The 18,305-nt window shown below is 48.7% G+C and overlaps 1 pseudogene; it reads right to left on the bottom strand.

Annotated features, from left to right (window-relative positions):
• The window catches only part of LOC147901493 (endoribonuclease Dicer homolog 3a-like), a 114,191-nt pseudogene that overhangs the window by 33,776 nt on the left and 62,110 nt on the right, over positions 1 to 18,305 (bottom strand).

Here is an 18,305-nt window from a genome sequence, read left to right as displayed (position 1 = left end):
GGACGGGAGGGGGCGGGGTGGAAGGGCAGGGCGGAAGGGGCGGGGCGGAGCGGAAGGGCGGGAGGGGCGGGGGCGGAAGGGCGGGGTGGAAGGGGCGGGGGCGGAGCGGAAGGGCGGAAGGGCGGGAGGGGCGGGGGCGGTGTAGCGAGGGGGCGGGGGGGTGAAGCGGGGGGGCGGGGGAGGAGCGGAGTGGGGCGGCGGGGCGGGTGAAGCGAGGGGGCGGGGGGGTGAGGTGAAGCGGCGAGGGGGGGGGGTGAGGCGTAGCGAGGGGGGGGCGGCGTGAGACGGGGTGAGGCGAAGGGGCGAGGGGGTGAGGGAGCGGAGAGGTGAGGGGTGAGGCTGAGAGGCGAGGGGTGAGAGCGGAGGGGGGCGAGGGGGTGAGAGCGGAGGGCGAGGGGGCGCGGCGGCAGCAGCGAGGTGAGGCGGCGGGTGAGGGGGGGGGTGAGGGCGGAGAGGCGGGGGGGTGGGGGTGGTCGAGGCGAGGAGGAGCTAGGGGGAGGTAGAGGTTGCGGGAGGGGAGGGGAGGCTCGCAGGAGCAGCTGCTATATCTGTCACAATATTGGCCAATGTGTGTGAAATTTGGACTTCGGAACTATCCAAAGCTTGTGTGCATCTAGATCCCACTCCTCCCGGGGGTCCCACTGCAAAGATTTAATGGGGATTCCACCATAGAGCCACCACCTCCTCGAACCCAAGGCCAAGAGAAGTGGGTCAAGGTTTGGGTACTACTGAGAATCCGAGCCATGCTCCATGTAACCAATGTCCCTAGTAGGCTGAAAAACCTCCTCTAGTAGAACATTGTTTGTAATCTAGACAGCTTTTCTCCCACTTGGACATTAAAAACCAAGGCATCCTCATGTGAGTGTCATAAAGCAATAACCTGAAGAGGGTGACTAGGTCAGCCAAAGTACACGAGTCATTGATATGGACAACAGAAGTCACAAGCCACAAATCACAAGAGGTGGCCATGTCTGCCAAAGTACAGAAGTCCGTACCCATAATGGACACAAAGCTACAACGGGCGAGCTTGTAGCTCAAGCTTCTATCTCTCCTCACACTCTCCTCTCGAGCGAGCTCTAAGCTCCAGCCTCTATCTCTCCTCACGCTCTTCTCTCTCACTCTCTTACAAATGCCGAATGCATCCCATAGTGCTCTCTCCTTCTCCTTTGTCCTCATCCGCTATGCCATGGTGGGTCCCTCTGCTTGCTAAGAATCTCCTCCCTTCCTCCTTATTGATGGTCCTTCTATCTCCATTAGCCATTGCGCCGCTCAATCTCTTGTTGGCTTCTCTTGTTGGCTTCGGCAACTTCCTGACTCCCCTCCCTCTTCTAGTCGGCGCTATGTAAATACCATATGAACTCCTAATGCATCTGAGTGCTTCATGTGCATCTATTATAGTGGCTTTGTGTAGTGAGTTGGACCACCTTAACAACACCCTTTGTCCTTTCTCTATTAATGTTTTGGACTACTCCATGTGTGCCGCTCAACATGAGATCGCCTTGTGGTGTGCTACTCCTTGGGTCAACATGTGGTCGACATATGTCCGACATGTGGTCAACAGATGGCGACATATGGTTGACATGTGGTGGACACATGGTCGACAAGTGACTGCTTGGGAGTGTCTTGTATTGTAACAGAAACTCTTTACAAGTGGCTCACGGTGGAGCATGAAGCTAATACAACTTGGATTCTCCATATAACTGGGAGCCTAGAGGCCCTTCTTTTATAGACTAGGCCAGCCAACTGGAAAGCATGTGCTTTCTAAAATATGGGCCTACTTTTCTTGTCAACAATAGGTGCTTTTCTCTAGATCGCAATAAATTTCTTCTCAAACATGCAATTTCCTTACTTTTAGCCTTGTGGGCCCTGTTTTAAGCCACTCACCCCCTTGCCACGTGCTTTCTTCCCAAAACTGGGCACTCCATTTCTCATGTGGGACCTGTTTTTTTGGCATTTGCCCTTAAAAACAAAGGCCTTTTTGCATTCTCCATGGTCCGGCCACAATATCCAACACACTTTAACCTAGTAAAGGTTAGCTAATGCATGCATTCTTGTTCTTAGACTAATCCTAGTCTCTTGGGGGCGTCCCCCATACTGTATTTGACCAATGCAACACAAAGGAAAATAAAACTTGTTCTAGGTCAACTTTTGACCGAATCTTAAAGATTTCTCTTTATTTCTTAAGAGAAGTATGATTTTGCGTCGCATGTCCTCTGGCTAGCCTAAACCCGAGCCATTGGTTTCATGCTGAACCAAGAACTTGTCAAAGTGCACCCTAGGTACACATACTATATGACAATATGGACCTGTGTCCCATAAAGGTGACTTAGTCGTGCCGGAGATGGGCATTACTAGTTCGAAGATCATAATCGTGGACTTCATGTCCCAAGTATCATAAAATGCATGTAAGGCCACCAGATGGCTCTGTAGACCTGTTGTTCTATCTAAGATCTCATGACAACATCATCTGCATAGAGTAGGATATAGAGCAAAGTCTTAGCAAGTGGAAAACCATTGCAGTGTGTCCACACCAACTTATCAATGTAAAGACCAAAGAGAGTGGGAGACAATGGGCATCCCTACTTCACACCAATGGTGCTACTCACCTCCTTAGACATGTCATGTGCATTACCTACTCTGCATGTGACCCTCTCATACAGTCCCATGACTTCCCAAATAAGTCAAATGCCTTGCAAAAGTTTACAAAGCAGCATTCTTCCCTCATCAATAATAGATCTTAGAGTGAAGATGTGATCCGATGTGGAGTGGTCCCACTTGAACCTTGTCCGACCCCCCCGCACACATGCATACTTACTCTGCCTACAAACTATTAAAGTCTGTGGAAGACCAAAGTGATCTATGGCACCAACAAAGTAACCATTACATAAGAGCTGCACATGGGAAGGGGTATAGCATCTCCATAGGAGGACAGATGGGCTGAGAGACTAAGAGAAGAAGAAGAAGAAGAAGAATATATTATCGTCCTCTGAAGACAAAAAATCGGCCTATGGGACCTGAAACAATACAAAACCTTACATACATAAAGACTCCTCCCTCAAAGGGGAGGGTAATAAGAGAAACTACCTTTATGTCTAGGTGAGTTTCTGTGCTTGAAAAGCTTAGATACAAATGTTCCTAAAGCTGAGGGTGACCCCTTATGTAGCAAATCAGCCAGTCTGTTATGTCCCTCAAGAAGAGAGCTGAAATTTTTCCTAATGTGTGCATAGTAAGGGCATATCATTACCATGTGTTCTTACGTTTCTGGCATACCCTGGTCGCATAGTTGGCATATTCTGCTCTCTTGGTATGTCTTTCCATCCTCCTATTTCAATTTGCAGCTGGTGTGATCGGGTGCGAAGTGGAGGCCAAAGCCCTCCACTTATGCATTGCCATAGGTGTGCAAATGTACTTCTGCGTGGCTGACTCCTCTGCCGTATAAGTGGGCCAATATTGGGGGTTGATAAATGTGCAGTAGTACTCGAACTTATCTATATTTTTAGCTGTTTGCCATTTCCTGTGTAGTGCATTCAGCAGGTTACGATGAAAAGCATCTTCATCTACCTTCTCTGGTGAGTAGTTCAAGTACTCCTCTACCTCCCACTTCTTGAACCAATTTCTCAGATCTAGTGCCCATTGAGATGCCAAAATCTTGCTCTTGTTTGTCTTTTGGGGCTTTTGACTTTCTCCCCATGCCCTCTTTGACAGCCTTTCAGCATCCATGCCTTTGACCTTTGTAATGTATCTGAGTACCTTCTTTAAAGCATGTAACTCTATGGGTAAGCATCCTGTCTCTAGAAGTAGCAGAGAGTAGGGTGTAGTAGCCTTGATGCCAAGGTGTCTCCTAATAAAATATTTCTGCATTTTTTCCAAATCATTCCATTTCGAGGATGATATACTCCCACCCCACACCTCTACTCCATAGAGCACTGTCTGTATCACATATGCCCCAAAAATCATGTTTCGTACATGCCATCTTCTTGTATTGCTATTACTGCAGTCATTTTCAAATTGGTAATACTTTCCCCATCCTGCATCAAGTCTCCATTGCACACAGCCGCTCCATTTATTATTGGCTGGAATTTCAATGCCTAGGTATTTGAATGAGTGCACTGTATCAACTGGTTGACCCATGTATGAGATTGAGGGGGGGTTGCTTGGCTATATAGTTTTGACTGTCATGAGTTTAGTTTTGGTAACATTAACAGCCAGCCCACTTTCCGAACAGAATATGCTGAGTATATCCATCATTTGTTGCATCTTGCTCTCACTATCAGTGAAAACAACCACATCATCTGCATAAAGAAGCAACCAATCTCAAAACCTGCTAGGTTAAGACTGGACAATTCTCTTTTACATGCTTCTTTGTGCACCAATTCCTCAAGTCTATCAATGCACAAACCAAACAAGGTGGGTGAGAGTGGGCATCCTTGTTTGACCCCCATATTACTGTAGAATTCTTGTGACATCCCATCCTTACATTTCAGCTGGCATTTTACTTTCTCATAAAGTCTAAAGACAGCGAACCTTATCTCCTCGGGCACTTCTATGCATTGCATTCTCTCCCATAGCACGTCTCTGGGCACTGTATCAAATGCCTTTTTAAAGTCAATAAAACAACAAAAGAGTGGCTTCCCCTTGAGGCAGCTTTCCTCCATCAAAACTTGGAGGGTGACTAGGTGATCCACTGTAGAGTATTTGGGCCTGAAACCCGCTTGTCCCACCGCCCTCTTCTTTTCCTTTTCTGCCCAAATACTCAACTTTGCCTCTACTATTGTACTATATAGCTTGGCTAGAGTGGAACATTTAGCTTGGCTAGAGTGGAACATACCATAATGGTTCTATAGTTTGATAATTGATCGCGGTCACCCCCCTTGTAAATTGGTTTGATCCAGTTCTCTTGCCATTCTATCATACTCTATGTCACATAGTATCATTATAATTAAAAAAAGAAAAAACTGATAAATTGCTATAAAAAATTGGAAGTTAAAACCATAGCTTTCAAATCATCATTAGACTTTCAGAAGAATCATTAAAATTACAAGAAATATGCATAGCTTGCTAGTTCACACGACAAACAATAGGGTTATTTGATTTAACAGCTTGAATGTAAAAATACATACAGGCAACTGGTGAGCTGCAGCTAAACGATGCAACGTTACATTGCAAATGGCTCGACTGCGCCTAGCCGAAAGCTGGCCCTCATGCTTGTTTTCATACACAAGAAATAGATATCGGCTAACAGCATACTTTAAATAAGAGTCACCTAGCAGCTCCAATCCTTCAAATGAAAAACCCTCCAAGCACCTTAAGGTTGTGAGAGCCTCCATCACCTTTCCATGAGCACAAAGGAGGAAACACTTTAGTAAGATGCCTCCCTTAGAAGTATATGCACATGTTCTTGATCTGGAGTGGCCTTACCAGTGATGCTGGGATGGAAGCACATTGAGGCATATCCTTAGCAATATTATACCTAAGCTGGCCTGCTAGCAACAGTGCATTAAATCGGTGCATGACGGATGGAACAAAATACAGAGAACGGACAACAGAATTTGATATCCCCACTAGCAAACAAAGCTCCCGAGGAATCTCCACAAAGGCAAATTGCTTTACTTTCTCTGTACAGTCCTTTTCTGGTATGACCAAAGTAAGACCACAAATAATTAGATTCCGTTTGATGAAGGAACTTGTACCATATTGGCATGCTAAATATAACTAAAGACATTAATGCAGCCAAGGCCATCACAAAATACATTGAAATTCCCCTCTGAAACAGAGACTAAGTGGACTGTGAACAAAGAACAGGCCTGAAGAGTTCGGAATGTGCTTCGTAAGAAGGTTATGTAAACGATGAGTTTGTTTCAGTTGAAGTAGTGACTGCTTGGGAAACTTCAATAGCTTTCCATACCTGATCACGTTGCAGATCAGAAGTGAAATCAGATTAATAGGAAATTGAATGAACCCAGAAAATTTCAATTCATACAGCTCAAAATTTCACTAATGGGTGAGCTGCTGCTCCTCCCCGCTCCCTTGCTGCACCCTCTCCCTCAGCCTGTCCCTCCCTCTCTCCCTTGCCCTCAGCCCCTCCCTCCCTTCTCCTCCTCCCCTTCAGCCCGCCCCCTTCCAGCCCGGCCGCTCCCTCTTCTCCCCCTCTCAGCCTGCTCCTCCGCCCCTTCCCTGCCTGCTCCTCCGCCCCCTCCCTGCCTCCGCCCCTTCCTCTCCCTCTCCTCCCCCTTCCCTTCAGCCCGCTCCCTCTCCTCCCCCTCTCAGCCTGCTCCTCCGCCCCCTCCCTGCCTGCTCCTCTGCCCCCTCCCTGCCTCTCAGCCCGCCCCTTCCTCTCCCTCTCCTCTCCCTCTCAGCCTGCACCGCCCCCTCCCTGCCCCTCCCTCTCCTTCCTCTCCCTCTCCTCTCCCTCTCAGCCTGCCGCAGCCCCCTTCCTCCCTCTCCTCTCCCTCCTCTCCCTCTCCTCTCAGCCCGCCCCCTCCCTGCCCCTCAGCCCGCCCCCTTCCTGCCTCTCCTTCCTCTCCCTCTCCTCTCCCTAGCCTGCCCCCTCCCTCCCTCTCAGCCTGCCCCCTCCCCTTCAGCCTCTCAGCCTCTCCCCTTTACCCCTCCCCTCCCCGCCCCTTCCCCCGCTCCCTCCCCACCTCCTTTCCCTGTTTTCTACCCCCCTATCTCCCGCAGCATTTTTTGGAGCGGAAGGAGCCTCCAAATTGTCAGAGTCGGTAAAGATGAGTTGCAGCAGCTCAAGAAAGATGTAGAGATTGAATGCTCTACCACGTTGCTAGCACGCATCTTCGGGTCTTACCCCTCCAGATCCCAAGCCAGAGACTGGATGCTTGCGGCTCTCCCCCAGACCTCACTCCACGATTGTTAGATGTTCGTCTTCTAGGACGAGGTTTTTTCCAGGTTGTTTTTGACACTCCAGAGGCTGCAAGCACTGTGCTCAAAGCTGAGTTTTTACACCTGGGACACAGGAAGATCTTCTTTGAAGCCTTTCATATTGGTTTCGACCCAGTGGAGGCAGATAAGGAAATCTTTGCGCTCTTCATCAAATTTCCAGGGCTTCCCCAGGTTTACCATCGACTTCTTTCTGTTATTGGGGAGCATTTTGGCACAGTTGCTGAGATCCCACCCCTCCCCAGGTTGCCATTGACTGCAGCAGAGGCAACCAAGGCTGATGGGGTACCTAGAGTTAGGGTTCTCTCTAAGGATCCTAACCTCAAGATGGATCATGTTATGATCTAGCGCCCGGATGGTTCCTTCTTTCGCCAGAGTAGAGATTTCAGGCAAACAGGACCAGTGCAGGATATGCAGAACCATTGGACACTTTGCCAAGGATTGCCCCAGGAAGAAGAAAAGGCCCAAGAAGCCCTCTAGTACAGCTACCGCCCCATTGCCTCGACAGGGGGGATAGGGGGGTGGTACAGGTCCAACACTTGCTCCTTGGCCTCGACAAAGGGGTGGTACTCCAGCACCTGCTCCTCGACCTTCGCATGGTGGTCCTCCTCAGGATGGTGGTGGTACAGGTCCAGCACCTGCTCCTCGGCCTCGACAGGGGGGTGGTACAGGTCCATCACCTACTCCTCGACCCCCACCTACCTCAGGGGCATGCGACGCTCTCTAGTGGGTTCCGGCACGTGTGCAGATCCCTCCTTCAGTTCTCGAGGGTACATTAGTGGACTCTGCTTCACCTCGAGCTGTCCCTCCAGTCTCACCTCGCACAGTCCGAGACACTGAAGCTTCGACCTCCTCCCCGGTTGCAGCTTCTTCCCTAGATCCAGTGGTGCCAGATGCTCCTCTTGAGGCAGTAGAGGTCTCCGCGGTTGGGCAGAGACAAGATAGAGAGCAATCCTCACTTCCTCCCTTGGATAGGGGGAAGGGGATGGATTACACTATTGATCCTCTTCCCTCAGAAGGGATCCTTTGCACTCCGGTGTCTGGCTTGCTTCACAGGAACTCTTTTTCAGCCTTGGCAAATGGTTCAGATTTCCCAGAGGAGGAGTTTGTGCCCGCTACTTTTGGGGAGCCAATGATTGGGTTTCTTGTTGACAGGGCTGCTTCTTCAGGTGGCAAGGTTCTTTCCCCTGTTGATTTTCAACCACTTGGTTCCATTCCTCCCTCCTCGAGCAGCAGGTCTTCCCCTATTGAGGGGTTTGTTTCTGCCACTAGGTCGGGTAAGGTGTTCCATTCTACATCCTCCCGTCAATGAGGATTATTAGTTGGAACATACAGGGCCTATGTGGCGTTCCACATTGCTGCCAAAGACAGCTGATCCGAGATCAGCTTCATCCAGGTGTTACTGGGGATTCCATTGATATCTTATTTATTCAAGAGCACAAACTGGATTCTAGAGATTGTGCCAAGTCAGGCAAGTTGCTTTCTGGCCATACGTTTTGGTCGCCTGCCTTGGGCACCAGGGGGGGCACTTCTATTTCAGTTTCGCAGTCAGTTCTCCCCTTAGTTGTTGGACACGGAGTCATTATTCCCTCTAGAGCTCAGTGGATTATTCTTTTGATTGGAGGGCGTAAGGTTGGTTTCCTTAAACTGTATGCCTCCAACATTAGAGGGGAACGTGTCCTTATGTGGAAGAATTTGCTCTCCTCGGCCCCCATTGCGGATTCATGGGTGATTGGAGGTGACTTTAACATGGTCGAGTTACCGTCAGACAAAAAAGGGGGTAGAGAAGGCAGACTTCACTCTTTGGAGAGAGCAGCTTGGGATACCTTCCTTTTTCACTTCTGTGGCAGAGATACTTGGTGGGATGATGCCTTTCTTATTCAGCCACAGTCCCTCCTGTTCTCTTGGTCGAACAGGAGGCAGCAAATGCCTATTCATGCACGCATTGACAGATTCTATGTAGATGATTGGGCACTAGACAGAGGTGGATCGGTATGCATTACTGCTAGGGTTTCCACTTCAGACCACTTTCCTGTTGTGCTGGCTATCTCAGAGCCTCACTTGAGAGGCCGGTCTGCCAGCATCAAGATTCCAGATGCCTTTTACACAGAGCAGGACCTTACAGAGGCAACCCTGCAGAGATGGGTTTCTCATGTCCAGGGTGGGCAGCCATATCCATCACATGTAGCTGCTGCCCTTTTTGGTATAAGCGACTTCTACCGCTCAGTTGCTTGTACCACTTTAGATGCTTGGATTCAGGAGCGCCTTGCTGCATCAAGGGCTCATCAGCAGATATTGCTTAATCAGAGAGCAGAGTATGCCTTTCATGCACGGGAGTCCATCTGGATTCAGATGGGTGGTAGAGTCAATAAACAATTTTTCTCTACTCTTGGCCCTAGATATAGTAGAGAGAATCCCAGCTTATTGACTCACATGGGGTTTTACAGACAGAGCCTGATGATGTCTTACACATAGCTTCATATTTCTATGCCACTCTTCTTACTGCTGATCCTGAGACACATGATAGAGAGGATGCTAGACAGGCTATTGGGTAGAGCATCTCTGTGTTGGTGAATCCGTGTATGCATGTTCTACTTGATGCACCTTTCACCAACACAGAGTTCAGGACTGCACTTTCAGCCCTTCACAAGGGCAAGTGCCCAGGTTCGGATGGCCTCACCCTGTCTTTTTTCATTGCATTTTGGGATATGATAGGAGACTATATTACTTCAGCCCTGCGGGTCATTTGGGACTCTGGCGAGATGCCTAGGTCGCTTATAGAGGGTCTCATCCACCTTATCCCAAAAGGAGGTTGCAGAAATTTAGTATCCCAGTGGAGGCCTATCACACTTCTGGGGACTTGTTACAAGATTCTGGCCAAGGCTATCAGCCTCCGATTGCAGCCCCTTCTCCCTGATCTTATTCATGACACTCATCCGGGATTTGTGCATGGCAGAAGCATTTTTTATAACATTTTCTCTTTCTGGGAAGCTTCAGAGTGGGCCATGCAGAGTGGCCAGAATCTAGCCAGTCTACTTTTGGATTTTGAGAAAGCTTATGACAGATTAGATTGGGGTTTTTTGGAGGACACCCTTCTACGCTTTGGCTTTACTGATGCTTGGATCAGAGGTGTTTCCTCTTTGTACAGATCAGCCCATAGCCAGGTACTTATTGGTGGGGTAAGGGGTGAGAGATTTCAGATTTCGAGATCGGTCCGTTAGGGATGCCCCCTTGCTCCTTTCCTTTTTTTGTTCGTGGCCGAAGCTATGAGTATCTATGTTAGATCTTAAGCTGACATCTTTGGGCTGAGACTTCCCATCAGAAGGGAAGAGGAGCTACTTGACAGTGAGTTGGCAGATGACACAACAGTTTACTTGGATGCCACTCCACAGACGCTCACTTCTTTCAGGATAGCATTGGATTTATTTTGCTTGGCGGCAGGCGCGCAGATAAATTGGCATAAATCCAATGGCTTTTGGATCAGTGATGAGGACACTCCAATTTGGGGGCTTGACATAGGATTCACTTGGGTTCAGAGGGGTGAGCCTATCAGGTATTTGGGCTGCTAGATCGGCTTGGTTATTTCTTCCACGCAGCAGTTTGCTCCCGTTTTGGAGAGCAGTAATGCCAGGAGATACCAGCTCAGTAGTAGAGGTTGGAGACCTTCTAGAGTTCCTCATTGGGAGACATTTGATATCACTGCGGATCTACAGAGGTGTTTTTGGAGGAGACTCTGGAAATCCCACAGGAATAGAAAGATCACTATCTTCTTTTGGCTTTCTATCCATGGTGGGATTGCAGTGAACCTGTGGAGGTCCAGGTTCGGAGCCGACCCTACTTGGCCTCGATGCCTCTCTACTTCGGAGACTATTCAGCATTGCTTATGGGATTGCAGACAGGCGAGGATGATTTGGATGGGGGTAGCCAAGATTTTCAGTCACTTTGCCCACTCCCTGTTCTTTATGACATGGGGCTCAGTGGCTTGGCTTTCTCTTACAGGGCCTCAAGTATTCTATGAGAGATTTGACTCCTCTCGGGCCATTTCGATTCGACGTCAGCGGACTGTTCATTGGATGTGGTACCACACCTTCCTTTTACAGCTGTACATGCCTCTGTGGATACTTCTTGGGAGATTCTAGCGAGCATAGCATCCTAGCATATCTGGAGAGCCAGATGCACAGAGGCTTTGGAGGGTACTCAGGTTCATCCCTCGCACACATTGGCTAGTATCTGGACAGACACCGTACATACTTTGATGGCCGTATGGACGGGTATGCAGGGAGACTCCCGTGCAGCCTCAGCTAGGAGGGCTTCTTTCTTCAGGGAATGGAAGGATTCTCCTTTCTTCTCTGAGACTACTACACGGTTGAGGTGGCACTTTCAGCCTCAGCCTTGGTTGTTTTCCACCTCATTCTGAGGGGGTTTTTATTTATCCTCATGATTTCATGATGTATTCCGCTTTGAGCTTGCTCTCGCAGGTTTTTTCTCTTACTTAATAGAAGTCTCTTTCTTGGAAAAAAAAAAAATCACTAATGGGTCTTTTGCCTTACTTTTCTTTGAAATAATCTGTGTAGCTGTGGTACTTTGAAGTTGTTGAATTCTGTAGCCCCTGCATAGGGCAGTCAGCATTTAGTCCCTCTAAAACATCCACAACAGAATAAACTTTCCCTGTATGAATTGTAATCACTGCCATGCCCTTGACTTTGGAAACGGGCAAGGGTCCACAAGCCATGTGAACTGTGTTTTCTTCATTAAATTCTTCGCTTTCTTCTGAAATAGGTGCTTCCTTCCTATTTTCCAGCAAGCTGGGAGATATGGAAGAAAATATGCTCGCAGTTGCAGCACAGTCCCTTATAGTTTTCCAGTCAATAGGAAGAGTGTCTGTTTCCTCTTCAACATAACCTGGTACCAATGGAAGCAAAAGGTACAGGCACGAAGAAATCCATGATGATTCCAACAAATTGGTTGAAGCAAACAAGTTATTCATTCTAAAAGATCCTCCGTCTCCTTCCTTGATACATGTCATAAGCTTTCCAAACATTCCATTAAAGACCAATTCATGATAGGCCTTGGCTTCTTTCAGCTGTTTTCAAGTTCAAGACAAGGAAGAACACACCTAATCAGTACCGTTCTAGACATCAGGACCTACCTTAGTAAGACTTTATATTTTCAATGATAGAACATACGATTAAAATCTTTTTTTTTTTTTTGTTTGCAAAAAAAAGGACTTCTATTAAGTATGAAAGAAACCAGAGAAAAGCTCAAGAGGAAATTACATCATGCAATCATGAGCAAATAAGGCAAAATCAAACTCCTGTGAGAGAGGTAGAGAAAATCCAAGGTTGAGGCTGAAAATGCCACCTAAACCCTGTGGGGTATTTTGAGAATAACAGCAAGCCACTTCATTCTCAGAAGAAGACTATCCTCTTGGTAGAGGCTGCCCGTGAAACCATCCAAATCATCTATGCATCTAGATCTCCAAATATGCCACACCTAATGAACATGACTCGACCAAGTGTCGTTGAATCGAAATAGCCTAAGAACAGTCATTTCTCTCTTAAAAAACATGAGGTCCAAATAGAGAGAGCCAAGTTACCAAGACCCAGGTCATGAAGAAGGAAGAATGCGTAAAAGTACTCGATAGTGTAGGGATCCCTTTCCAAATGGTCCTCGCATGGCTGCAGTCCCATAAGCAATGCTGAATAGAATCTTCTGCAGAAAGCAACAAATACATGTGGAATCTATCTTGAACCTTGACTCCACTGCAAAACTGTGGTATTCACCAATCCCTCTATGAATAGAAAGCCAAAGGAAAAGAGTGATTTTCAAAGTCTCTTCCAAAATGACTTCTACAAATCAGCTGAAATCTAAAAATCCTCCCAATGAGAAGCTCTGACAGGCCTTCAGCCTTGAGCATTATTGACTATGCATCAAAAGAAGGGGAGGCTCTTCTCTCGGTGCCCCACATCAATCGATTCCTATTACCTTGGGCAATCCAACTGCTAGTCTTTTATCGAGACACAACCATAGAGCCAAATCCTCCATGAAACCAAGGGAATGTGATCCGGATTCGGGTCTAGATACCATCCTGAAGCCATGAAGCATTGCTCCATGACCTACATTGACATGGCGACAAGGAAAATGCATAAGTATATCTTGTAGATGTGGACAGCTTGCCCCAAATGGATAAGTGTATCTCCGTAGATGTGGACAGCTTGCCCCCTTCAGTCAATTGCTCATTGCTTTGTCGTTCCTCCCCACCTTCCGCTTTCGCTTATGTTCCTCTTCCCCTTGCTCTTTCACTTCTGCTTCCACTCCTCTTAGTCTCTTTTCTATTGCACTCCTTTCTCCCTCATGGTCCCCTCTTCTGGTCCCCCCACCTCAAGTTGGGGCTGAACCCCTAGCCCACAACCCGGGGCTTATTCTCAGCTAGGGGATGCACTCAGATATAGGCAAATATGGAGCAGAGAGGCTTCTCAAAATCCCCTTCCCCCTCCTTCTCATGTAATCTTCACTCCAGCCAGCAAAATCCTGAACTCCCAGTTCCAACCTCGACAACCTCTCCCTATGCAAGGAAATACCAATGAGGGGGCCTTATCTGGCCCATCATTGGCCCCCAAGAACAGATTTTCTATCTCCAGCAAGAAGTACGAGAGCTAAGGTTGCGTGCACCTTCGACACATGCTACCAAACCTCTGACAAATCATCCTAGACCTCCGGCACCAGCCACTCGACCAGGACCTTCACTACCAGCAAATCCAGGACTTTGGGTACCAGTGAGGATTGGCGCTCATACTTCTGCACAGGAGGATGCCATTGGTGCCACGGATTATTCATCTTTACAGACAGGTGACATCCAATTCATAGTTTTTGGTGCTGATGTGGTGGCTCCTGTTCCCCCAACTGCAGAGCATGAGGGGTTACCTACTCATGGTTCTCTCATGGATAGAGTCAGAGCTGACAATCACACTGACAATCCCCTGACCTTCCACCTCAGCAGCCCCCTTCTTCTTCCCATCGTCATTTTACTTCTGTTGATAGAGGTAAGGAGGTTATCTCATCCACACCACCGAGTGCAGGGATTCTTCGCCCTTCGGTTCCTGACGGGGCTCACAAGAACTCTTTTGTAGCTCTGGCAGAGATGGAAGCTTTTGAAATGGAGGAGTTTGTTCCCTCCACTTTAGGGAAGGCTATTATCGAGATTTCTTTTCCCTGTTGATTTTCCTATTTCTGCAGGTGTTACCTTATCACACGACCACCTGTTGACAGGCGTTGACCACATATGACGACATCTGTTGACCACATGTTGACCATGTGTCAACACAAGTTAGCCACGCGATCACACGGGTTCATCCAGGAGTACTGTCCGAGGCTGTTAACCACAGGTCGACACATGTTAACCACAGGTCGACACAGGTCAACCACAGGTCGACACATGTCAACCACAGGTCATCAAGAGCTGCGCACATGGAGAGTGAGCTTAGCACATGGAGCAGTCAGGAGTATTTATATTACACAGTGGTTCAGTAATACAGTGGTGCAGTGGTGCGGTGAACCAGCTCACCTGCACATGGAGAATTTACACCATCGGGCTGGCGAGTCAGGGAGTCAGAAAGTCGCCGAAGCCATCAAGAGGTGCGGTGAACCAGCTCACCTGCACATGGAGAATTTACACCATCGGGCTGGCTAGTCAGGGAGTCAGGAAGTCGCCGAAGCCATCAAGAGAGCCAGCGGTGCAACGGCTATCCTCAACAGCTAAGGAGATAAGAGGATGACCAATGGGAAGAAAGAGGGGAGATTCTCAGCGAAGAAGGGACCCTCCGAGGCGGGGGATGAGGATGAAGGAGAAGGAAGAGAGAAAAGGGAGGGATTCGGCATTCGGCATTCGGCAGGGGAGCGAAAGAGAGGAGAGTGAGGAGAGATAGAGGCTAGAGCTACGAGCTCGCCAAGGAGAGAATGTGGAGAGACTTGTGTGTACCCTTTGTCTACTATGGGGATAGACCTGTGTATTCTGGTGATTTGCGACTTGTGTATTCTTGTGACTTGCGACTTGTGACCTGGGGACACGTCCAGTGATATGTACATTGGCCAACTCGGTCACTTTCTCATCTCTCTTGTCTCTTCCCGATATGGGGATTGTTCACCAGTGTAGGATTTTCTTATTTTGCTTATGTTGTGGAGTTCACCGGTGATTGTCATTTAGCATAGTGCACTCGTACGTCGTCGTTCACTGCAGTATAGCATACGACACTCGCACACTACTGCACGGTGCGCTCTGCACGATCCATCGCATTAGAGCATTGCACAACTCATGCTTCTCACACCAGTGGCCTTTGGCCTCCGGTAACACCTCCGGAAGGATAGGAACCCCTCCCCTCAAACAGTTTATGGCGATCACGGTGGGACACTGCTGGTATTGAGTAGCACGAGAGAAGTCGTGATCTAGGGTCCTAAAGAGAGGTCTTATGCCGAGTAGTTCTGAAACCTTTGAAGGAGCTAGTGAGAGAACTAGGAGGTACTTGAGGAGAGTGGAGAAAAGACTTCCGGCAGACCAAACTAGGTACAAGAAGCATTACGTGCGACGTAAGTTTGCGAAGCCTTCAACTCGAGCACAAAGTGAGCCCACTGGAGCAGTAGCCAGAGCAAGTAACTTCATCGACACTCTCATTGACTTGGATCAACAGGGACCCTGGTGGTCAGATCTGGACTCCGGAGAAGAAGAAGTGCAAAGCGGAGAACAGGTGAAAGAAGAGGGTACTAAGGACGAGGGCTCCTCAGGGACTCATCAAGGTCAAGGAAGCCCCTCTTCTCTTCCTGCAACGATGTCTTCATCAACCACCTCTTCTACCGGAGTGGTGACTCCATCTGCTCCTGCCTCAACCTCTTGTGGACAAGCTGCGACCTCATCTGTTATGCATAGCTCCGGGCTCCTAGCTAATCCTTCTTCTACATCTATTCCATTGGGGGGTACTTTTGCTCCGGCCATGCCTTTACCTGCCACGATGGTTTCATCTCCCTTTCCATCCACACCGGTGTTGCCTTTTCCACCACCTCCTTCCTTCCCTTCTGCCTACTCATCCATGACTTCAGCTCTGTCCCTCTCTTTCCCAAATGCTCTCCCATCCTCTTTCACCCCCACATCTTCCATGTTCTCACCCTTTCCCTCTGCAACACCGAGACCCCCCACTTACGCGCTACCATCTGGGTACACTCCCTCTATGACTACATCAGTAGTGACTTCCCCATTGTGGTCCTCCACAGGAGGAGTTGTCGGGGTGGTCTCCTCCTTGGGAACACCAACACTCATTACAGCCTCATCAGGACTCCCTCCAACTCTTGCATCTTCTCCAACCTCTCGGGTGGGGATGGCCGTTCTCAGTCCCCCAGACAGAGCTAGACTTCTTGAGCTACTCAACAAGGTCCACGTGAAGACTCAAAAGTTCAAAGGCCACCTCCATGAGGATGCGGAAGCTCATGTGAGGAAGTTCCTCACAGCATGTAAAGCTAAAGGTGTGGAGAATGAGCATGCGTTCCTTCACATCTTTCCTTCGTCATTGGAGGATGCAGCGGATGTATGGTACAGTCAATTTCCTCCGGACCACTTGCAGACGTGGACAGACCTAAGGGAGGAATTCTTACGCACTTTCAAGTTGGAAAAATTCGAACACATGATTGTCCAAGAGTTGTCCACTGACACCATGAAGCCTGGAGAAAGCATCTCTGAGATGTACACAAGGATGAGGGTCTTGGCGGCAAAGATGTCTGTGCCACCTAATGATGCTGTTATGAAGGGATGGTTTTTGAAAGCATTACCCCCTTCCATTGCTATAAGGTTGGTGGATAAACTCCCTGAACATGCCTCACTTCAAGACTTCCTAAAAGAAGCTGTCAAGATGGAACGGTCACAGTTAAGCTTTGCCTCATCAACGAATACGACCACCCAACTCCCAAGAGAGGAGGGATCATCCGCATGGCAGCAACTCAAGAAGGAGTTAGAAGAAATCAAAGAAGGCCTGAAAGATAGAATGAAGGTGGATGGCCAATCGTCCTTTGAGGCCCAAATTCGAAGTGGCCTTTGGTGCACCGAATGCAAGGGTTCGAACCATGGTTACTGGGAGTGCCCCTCCAAGCGAAAGGTACCTACTTCTACCTCATTTTGTACATTTTGTGAGATCCATGGACATGATGCCTCTGAGTGTAGGTACCTTAAAGGATTAAGGAAGCTTCTTCCAGAGTATACCTCGGGGGAACCTCTGGTTGCTGCAATCAACAGAACGGTACCCATAACTTCTGGTCCAGCAAAAGTATCTCCTGCTCCCCCTCTTGCACGAGCATCTGAGCCACCTCCTCCTCCTGTCATGCCACCTCCATTGCTTCCGACTCCCCCTTTGCTCCAAGCTCCTGCCCCCAATTCAATTGGTTCCCCTTATTTCTATCCTCAGCCATACTATGCCCCGTACCAACCACCTATGTCAGGAGGTGGCTATGGACCCTCTTATCAACGCGGTCGAAGGGGTGGTTTCAGAGGTGGACGCGGAGGTGCAGGCAGGGGTACAAACTTTAGAAGACCCATCATGTGTTACAGATGTGGCGAGTACGGCCACTACCAAGATGATTGTACACAGCCGTTCGGGGGACCCTCTTGTACACAGTGCAACACAAATGACCACTATACCAGAGATTGTCCCAATAGAAGAGTGGAACCCGCATCCCAAGTGAATATGGTTGATGTAGTAGTGGCGGGGGAGGGCAACAATCCCCATTTGATTGGCGCAGTGTTGGGCGCTGTGACACGGTCACATACAAAAGGTGACAAATGTAAGGGTGACTCAGAGTCAACACCGGAGACCTCAGCACCAATGAGTTCGACAAGTGTTCCCCCACCGAGGTCATTCTCCTCCTCCAAGGTACACAGTACGCCTAGGAATAGACCACCCATGCTGGCTTCTGATAGTGATTCAGAAACAAACTCGAAGGGCCCACAACCATTAAGGTCAACCACTAACTCTGGGAGTGCCTCATCCTCAGGGGATCACTCTATGCCTTTGAGGTATCAGGAGGTAGTAAAGGGTGTCACGAGAGATCTTCAAACAAGTTCTGAAGATGAAGGTAGCACACCTCAGCTTCCGTCCCGCGAGTCCAAAACTGTGAGGTTTGCAACAGAAGTGACAACCCTCGGACAGTACCGGGATAAGGAGACACGAGTAGGTCCTCCCACTTTGTCCCCAACAGCACTCAACAGAAAAGAGGCTATGGGGACAAGACCTAGTCCTGCCCAGGAAAAAGGGAAAGGAGTAATGGAAGAGAAACCACTGGAGACAATGACTCACAGTTCAGACCTACATCCACATCCTCGTGTAAGCTTCGACCCTCGGCCAGAGGCTAGGAGGATGAAGTTGCAGAAGGCTCTA

This window comes from Dipteris shenzhenensis, chromosome 5 (assembly GCF_047967505.1).
Source record: "Dipteris shenzhenensis isolate YYH24624 ecotype China chromosome 5, Dip_SZ_1.0, whole genome shotgun sequence".
NCBI lineage: Eukaryota > Viridiplantae > Streptophyta > Polypodiopsida > Gleicheniales > Dipteridaceae > Dipteris > Dipteris shenzhenensis.
The sequence above is the reverse complement of the archived record's forward strand: the minus strand, read 5'-3'. Positions and strand labels throughout refer to the sequence as shown.